At 45.0% G+C, this 8,569-nt stretch overlaps 1 pseudogene; it reads right to left on the bottom strand.

The window, feature by feature from the left end:
• Window positions 1-4,013: 4,013 nt before the first annotated feature.
• LOC125531126 lies at window positions 4,014-8,310 on the bottom strand (annotated as a pseudogene).
• Between the last annotated feature and the right edge of the window lie 259 nt (window positions 8,311-8,569).

Raw genomic sequence — 8,569 nt, 5'->3', positions numbered from 1 at the left:
GCGCACCTGTAGTGCGCCATTAGTAGGCAAAACAGGTGCGCCATTAGTAGGCCTTTTTCTAGTAGTGGAGAGAGAAGGGGGAAAGGAAAAGGTGGATTTTTGGTGGGGTTGACGGCATCAACGGACTCTCCGGACGCCACCATACCCCATCTCGATCTGGTTCCGATTTGTGAGATTTCAGATAGTCTGGATTGTCTCAACATATTTGGTTAGTCACTTTCGATGGCTTTTTCGTCCATTGAACATTCGGGGGTGATTTGGTGATTCATGTTGGAGATGCCCTAAAACATGGTAACTTGAGGTAATCCCAAGTGGGGTCTCCACCATGCCGCCTCCCCTTCACCTCTCCCATGTCTGGCGGCCTTGTCGAGTGGGGATCCACCCCTTCTGTTTTTCTCAGTTCTAGTAGGCACTTTTTCCCAATGGTTTTGGTTTCCTTGCGGCATCACCGAGGTAGTGGCAACGTTGGTGCATTGGAATAAAATCTCTCCTATCCGTACCTCGAGGACATCTGATTCGGCCCCAACTAACAATATGTGAGGACGGGTATTGCCAGAAATATTGACTCTCTTTGAATCTTGACGGTCGGTGTGTCAATCAAAGGAAGCAATTGGCTGGCTTTTGGAGCGTCACCACGATCGCTTATTTCGCTTTGTTCTGATATGACCTGGTTCCTCCAAACCTCTGATTTGGTGGTGAAGGAAGTCTTTCTGTTGTTTAGGTGCTGCGTCAACCCATATTCCTTTCGTGGTTACTGGGTCTTGTTTCTACCAGAGAGTAGCTATTACGGTCTTCAAATTAAAGCCTGGTATGGCAAGGCATTTGCACTTGTCAATTTCCCTTACTTACGGTTCATTGCAATTTTGAAGCTTCGACAGCCGCATACAATCGAAGGAAGATGGAGAGTACATTCCTCAATGTAAATTTATTTTTCTGCTAGTCGTTTTGTGTCTTGTTGTTTTTCCATCATACTTGCTAGTTTATACGAGGTACATAATTCTTTGCGATGTAACAAAAAAAAATTACCTTCTATGATCCATTTTTTGTACCGAAAAGAAAAAAATAGGAAAGAAAAGTTGAATCGGGTTGAGCCTCAGAGTCAAGAAAAAAAAATGGCAAATCACATCTCAAAAAGCAGAAAATTCAATTTAAAACGGCACCCAAGCTAAATCTGGCCCCCAGAAATTAGAGCGTATAAAAAGGGTGGGCTGGCTAAATAAATGAGGATTTGGGAGCAAGATCATTGGTAGTACAACAAGAATTGTATTCTCTATTTTTTGTTAATTGATTTGAGAAAAAGTTATGAAGTTATTCTGATGGATTTGGCATTTTGATTGCAACTCGTCACGACCGCATAGCCTCAGCACGGTGAGGAGACGAGTTTCCGTGGGGGCCACAGCTAAAGGATGGATAATAACAACACGTTGATGGTAGCGAGCTTCTCTTCTCCTTGCAAGACACAACACCTCTAAGGTAGTCAGAGGCACAAACATCGATCATTTCTTACTTACAAACGGAGATACCTGATGGCATGCATGTGTATGTCAATCAATTTGCAGAGCAGTTTCCTTTTCCAGCTGCCATCACAATGTAAATGGTGGCTCCCCAGTCCAGTTTGTTCATAGACCGACTGATAGCACCAGAAAAACAGAGCACCACAATTCGCTTCCATAACATTGTTCATAGAGAGAAGTGCATATTACATCCCCCAACTCTAGCCCTAGTCTAATATACACCCCCCAACTCCAATACCGTCTAATATACACCCCCCAACTCACAAAACTGGCCATAATTCAACCCTCCCTTCCCTGTTGACCGGTTTTGACTGAGTGAACAGTAAAAATAAAATTTTAAAAACCATAATTTTTTTTTGAAAAAAATTCAAAAATGTTCCAAGTTTTTTCACCGTGTAAACAGCAAATTAAAAAAAAATCACCTTTTCAGCATGTTTGGACACCTGAGTAAATTCGAGATGTCCGTAAATTCGAATTTTTTTTCAAAATTTCAGCTTGGCAAATAGTAAAATCGATTTTTTTTAAAACCCTTTTTTTGCATGGATGATGTTTGAGCGCGTGCTGATTTTTTTTGGATTTTTTTCCCGAATTACTGTTCACCATGCTGAAAATTTTGAATTTTTTTCGAATTTATGGACATCTCAAATTTACTCAGGTATCCAAACATGTTGAAAAGGTGATTTTTTTGAATTTACTGTTCACGTGGTGCAAAAACTTGGAACTTTTTGAATTTTGTAAAAAAAAATATTTTTTTGTTTTTAAATTTTTTTTATTTTTACTGTTCACTCAGTCAAAACCGGTCAACAGGGAGGGGAGGGTTGAATTCTAGCCGGTTTTGAGAGTTGAGGGGTGTATTTTAGACGGTATTGAAGTTGAGGGGTGTATATTAGACTAGTGCTAGAGTTGGAGGGTGTAATATGCACTTCTCTCTTGTTCATACACATTTCACTGATAGCACCAGCAAAACTCAAGAAAGGGAAAGCAGCAAAACAAGAGTTATCAACTATTAAACCCATACAGTAACCCTTGCTACTGTAAATGTCAAAGAGACCTTCAGCTGCATTTTTTTTCAGAAGAGTATGTAACAGCACACAAGAGAAAACGAGTATAACCCGTACAAACCAAATGTACGACATACTCCAGGAGAAGGTAACACAACAGCACGACAATAATAAAATATACGACATTCTCTGCTCGGCCGACGGAATCTGCACTGGCCAGCAAAACAGTAAGATGAGCTAGCCTGAGGCACTCCACCTGGTAACAAGTTGCTGCAGAGCGACAGGGCAATTGTTGAAGAGTAACTTCAGACTGTAAGGCCAAAGCACCACGTCATCTTCCTCAACAGAGATAGCATCAAAATAGTATACCAATCAAGATGCGGGGCTGTCTTGATTAGCAAGATTAGCTGTAGTCTTGATAGCACTAACAACGCATGCCTGGAATAGGTCCTGGAGCCATCATAAAACATCCTTATACATCCATCACAATTGCTCCCCAAGCCGAGCAACCATGTCCACATTGTTCATCCACATTTGCACTGATAGCACCAGCACAACAATGCATGCATTCATAAAAGGGAAAACAGCAGAACAACAGTTATCTGATAGCAGGCATCAGTATACTGCTCAGCCAAATGGTGCACCAACAGTATGGATAGATAAACAGAGCAGGGAGTGGTCATTTCTAGATATCCTCTCACCAGCCAGCCATTCGCTATGGAACCAAATGGTGCACCAACAGTATAATCTAGCAATATATGGAAGTGATCATTCATTGTACATGTGGTAAATAAAGCAGAGAATGAGTAACTGGAAAATAGACAGAGCACATGCCCTGCAGATCTGAAGCAGCAGGCTTTCTATACCAACAAAAGTTCCATCATGCAAGTGAAATAGCCATGGCACATGGCAAACGAGTTCAAGTGTGACACCCAAATACTGCAATACATCACTTAACTCATTACAGGAGTGAATGATAAAAAGACCTTCAGCGACATTTATCCAGAGGTATCTAACGCAACACAAGAAATTAGAATTACAATCCATACACACAAACCGTACTACGTACTCAATGCACTTTAGACAATACTTTCGGCAATGAATAATAGCATGAACAAAATGATAACTGGCAACACAGGTACATAATGCACCGTTAGTGATGGTGGCACCAGAGGACAGGAGGTGGTGGAGTGCGAGAGGGCAAAGCATGAGGCAGAACAGCGTCAGCATTGGCTTGTGAATGAGACACAGGTGAACTGTAAGATGAGCCAGCCTTGGGCACTGCTTCTCGTAACAGGTTTCTGTTGGACAGCACACATCTTAGGCCTGCCAATAATTTGAAGTAAACCAATGAATGAAACTTTGAAATAAATGGCATATTTGAATGATAAAAAAAAACAAGTGCATATATATTACGAAAGGCTATATACATCTTTGAGGGTGCAAAGGTAGCCTATGGGAGCTCATTTACCTTTTCCATTTATTTGTAGGTGGGAATCTAAATCACTTTATCTTGAAAGTCCTTCCAGCGGATATGCGCGATCTTTGGCCAACTTTCTCCATCGGGTGCTCGGCAGTTCTTCAAGAGCTCACTACAATCCCATACACGTATGTGCTGGAGGGAGGATGGCAGATCTGGCAAAGATGATATGTTGGGGCAGTTAATAATGTCGAGCTTGTTCAGATTGGAGAAGCACTTCAGATTTGTAGGTAGGGAAATCATTCGGGTCTTGAGTCTTGACTGATGTGAAATTTGCAGATTCTTCCAATGAAACAAAGGGTTCCTTGCAATCTTCAAGAGCGAGTAATGGTGGAACGATGAAACCTTCAGCCAAGAGCACGTTGTTGAGTATTACAGGACTGCCAACACCGAGTGACTTCTGGACTCGAAGCTGCGAGATGCACTCAGGGGTGAGTTTCGGAACATCAATCAAATGTACATGGTAAAGTTGCAGGTAAGACAATCCTTCGAGCATACATAAGTCTGGCAAGTGATACAGGACTGCCAACAGCTAAGCATGCGGCGCTTCTGCAACTGCTTATGAAGATATAATTCACGTGCAGCCAGTTGGTACTGAAAAATTCAGCTCCAAGCACGCAATGGAGTATAATGAGCCTCTCAAGAGATAATGGTAAACATTCTGCTCCATGTGCCAACTCTAAAGAAGGGCAGGAACTCAACCGAACATCTGAAAGAGAGGTAGCAGCTCGTAAACCCCCTAATGACCTGAGACACCAGCAATATTCGACAATCAAGCGGTTAAGTTTGGTCAAATGTTGGAGAACCTCTTCTGAAGGAAGTGTAGTTAAAGTCATTATTTTTTGTAAGGACAAATGTTTCAGTGAACCCAGGCCACCAAGGCAAACAGCTAGAGCTTCATCTGTAATAGTGCATGAAGAAAGAAAAAGTACACGAAGTCCTGATGGTGGAACCAGCGGCAGCCTAATCCTCCTTTCATACACGAGCCTCATCCTCTGCTCATGGCAATATGTCCATGTTTTGATGATATCCTCCTTTAAAAATACTTCATCTTTCTCTGTTTCTAGAGAACTTTCAAGGTTTTGAACATGTGACACATCAGCATGCATCAATATCATTAGCTGCTTCAGAAATGATTGTTCCGATGAGAGAACAGTCCTGATATTTGATCCTGAATCCACCTCCCATATTAAACCAAGTTGTGATGCAGAGGTGGTCTGTCCTCGTGATATTCTACTAGCAAAAGGGCCCGTGCGTTACAACGGGAGAAAAAAGTATCACACGCTTTTAAGTTACCACAAAAAAGTTCGTAATCTGAGTATTTGTAGCTACGGCCCAAACAAAGATGATCATTGCCTACAAAAGCGCAAGTTCAAAATTCCACATGTCTTCTATTTAAACACGCTTGTATGCAGATTTAATAAATACAAAGAAACGGGTGAGTGATCTTTAATTTCGTCTCCAATCCTGATTTTGCTGAGATCTTCATCAACAATCCGGATCAATACCGAGACGAAAGAAAGATGGATAATGCACTGTTGATTAAGATTGCATCCTAGATAGTATCTTTTTAAATGGTTAACAGGTAAAATAATATCATATTCAGATTCTATATATTTTCCTAATCAAATTTCATATATAACATGTTAAAGTTGAAGTTACGGTTCAGAAGATATGATTATTTTATAAAACATTTGATATGTACTGCAGGTTTAATGTCAAAAACATCAGCGTTTTCTATAAAATAGCATGACAGACTAAGAATACCTATTTCTTTTATTAGTAGGTATAGAGGTATAGATATAGATTCCAGGTAATGATGTTCCAACTCATCTTTGGGAATAAATATAAGCAGCGGGCAATTTTCTACTCTTAAATCTTGAAGGCATAGTGGAAGACAAGGTAATGTCTTCAGGTTTGGCACATTGTCGAGGAAAAGTGAAGATAAATTCCCAAATACTTCAGTATTGGATGGTAGGCTATGTAACATGCTGCAATTAACAAAGCTTAAATATTTCAAATTCTCCAAATATGAAGCATCGAGTAACCAGCCTGGATATTTTGAAGAACTTGAGGGACTCCACCTCGGTCGCAGCTCCTACGAAAAGTCATGATAACATGCTCAACACAAACAATTCATATCTTTTTAGACTTGAATAGGCCATTGCATACCTTGCTTGTCCTCTAGTTGTTTTTTCACACGGCCGAGCTATTCCTCGGCCCGCTCCAGACTCTGCTTCAGTTTGGAGACTTCGGCAGAGTGGGAGGTCGCAGCCAACATCGACGCCTGCTTATTCACATAGACATGTATGGTTAGACTCCTGTGAAAATTATTTGATCCTCTGTTCGGCTTTTCTTTTCGAACACCGGATAGAGTCTCAGGGGCTACTGTCTATACTATGACATTATTTTTGCATAATTATGTCATATACCTCAAAGCCTGTTAGAAGGCTAGCGCAGGCTTCAGTCAGTCCGCTCTTAGCAGACTGCACCCTCTCAATCACCGTACCCATAAGGATACGATGTTCCTCCACAATGGAAGCACCTCGCAACGCTTCCAGTAGAGTATCCGGTGCCTCTGGATGGATAGAGGTCACCGGCGGGATAGGCGCACCTCCTTCTTTCCAAGGAGGCTGCTTGCCTGATTCCGGAGACGTATGGGTCTCCGGAATAGTATTCGGCTGGGGGCCGAATTGGATGTGGCCCCCATAGCAAGTTGCCAGGGGGGTCTGCTCCCCCATGTGTCCGGCGGCCGAGGTATCACCCTCAGGCGCCACCGTGACGGTCTCCTGTGCTTCTCCCCGACTTGGGAGGGTCCTTTGGGACAACACTTCGGTGTCGTCCGTAGCCTTGGGGGAGAAGGCCGGCGGAGGCGACCCGCTGTCCATCACATTGGGATCCAGCGAGTTCCCTAAAGATGAGGATCGCCGGGGGTGGGCGTGAGCCGGACTGCAGCGCATGGTTTAACATGTTAAATACCACGAAGTAAAGGAGCTGGATATATATGTGCATAAGTGCCTTTGAGTACTTATGATTCAGCCAGGGGCGCCAAAAGGGAAGCCCCTCGCACCGCTTCCAGTAGAGTATCCGGTGCCTCTGGATGGATAGAGGTCACCGGCGGGATAGGCGCACCTCCTTCTTTCCAAGGAGGCTGCTTGCCTGATTCCGGAGACGTATGGGTCTCCGGAATAGTATTCGGCTGGGGGCCGAATTGGATGTGGCCCCCATAGCAAGTTGCCAGGGGGGTCTGCTCCCCCATGTGTCCGGCGGCCGAGGTATCACCCTCAGGCGCCACCGTGACGGTCTCCTGTGCTTCTCCCCGACTTGGGAGGGTCCTTTGGGACAACACTTCGGTGTCGTCCGTAGCCTTGGGGGAGAAGGCCGGCGGAGGCGACCCGCTGTCCATCACATTGGGATCCAGCGAGTTCCCTAAAGATGAGGATCGCCGGGGGTGGGCGTGAGCCGGACTGCAGCGCATGGTTTAACATGTTAAATACCACGAAGTAAAGGAGCTGGATATATATGTGCATAAGTGCCTTTGAGTACTTATGATTCAGCCAGGGGCTTCAGCCTGGGGCGCCACTCAGAGCTACTATCGGTGTCTAAGGCGGAATTATCCGCAGTAGACACCTTCTTCCCTCTCTTGGACGCCTCTGCCTCCAGATTTGTGGAGGCCGCCCTTTTCTTCCTTCCCCCCTCAAGGGAAGAATTTCTTTCCTCCTCCTCCTCCTCCTCGTCGTTCTCGACAGGTGAGGAGTGGGTTTCGGTTTCTTCGGATGATCCGTCCGAAGTACCTTTACGATGGAGGCCACTTCTGGTCTCCTTGGCCTTCTTCTCTGGCGCCTTGTAGGGCGCTGGAACCAGCATCTTCATCAGAAGTGGGATCGCTGGGTTTTCTGGCAGCGGAGCCGGACACTGGATCCGCTCCTCCTTTTTTGTCCAGCCCTGAATATACAGCTGGAGGATACACCTTGAAATATGGAGAACTCACCGAACTGGCTGGATGAGTCAGGGCATGACCGCGGTTCTCGGTCGTCTCCGGCCACGTCTGATTTGCCTTGAATAGCACCTTCCAGATGCCTTCGTGCGTGACGCCAAAGAATCGTTGCAAGGTCTGGTGCTTGGCCAGATCGAACTCCCACAAATGGCAAGTTTGGCGTTGGCAAGGAAGGATCCGGCGAACAAGCATCACCTGGATCACGTTGACGAGCTTGATGTTCTTATCCACCATGCTCTTGATGCGCGTCTGCAGCGATGTCAGCTCGTCCGACGAAGCCCAGTCAAGGCCCTTCTCTAGCCAGGAGGTGAGCCGCATCAGGGACCCGGACTTAAATTCGGGAGCCGCGGCCCAGGTGGTGTCACGGGGCTCTGTGACGTAGAACCACTACTGTTGCCACCCTTTGACGGTCTCCACGAATGTACCTTTGGGCCAAGAGACGTTGGACAGCTTGTTCACCATAGCGCATCTGCACTCTGCGTGTTGACCACCCACCACCTTCGGCTTCACATTGAAGGTCTTCAGCCACAATCCGAAGCGGGGTGGGATGCGGAGGAAGGCCTTGCAAACGACAATG

This window comes from Triticum urartu, unplaced genomic scaffold, assembly GCF_003073215.2.
Source record: "Triticum urartu cultivar G1812 unplaced genomic scaffold, Tu2.1 TuUngrouped_contig_6826, whole genome shotgun sequence".
In the NCBI taxonomy this organism is placed as follows: domain Eukaryota; kingdom Viridiplantae; phylum Streptophyta; class Magnoliopsida; order Poales; family Poaceae; genus Triticum; species Triticum urartu.
The sequence above is the reverse complement of the archived record's forward strand: the minus strand, read 5'-3'. Positions and strand labels throughout refer to the sequence as shown.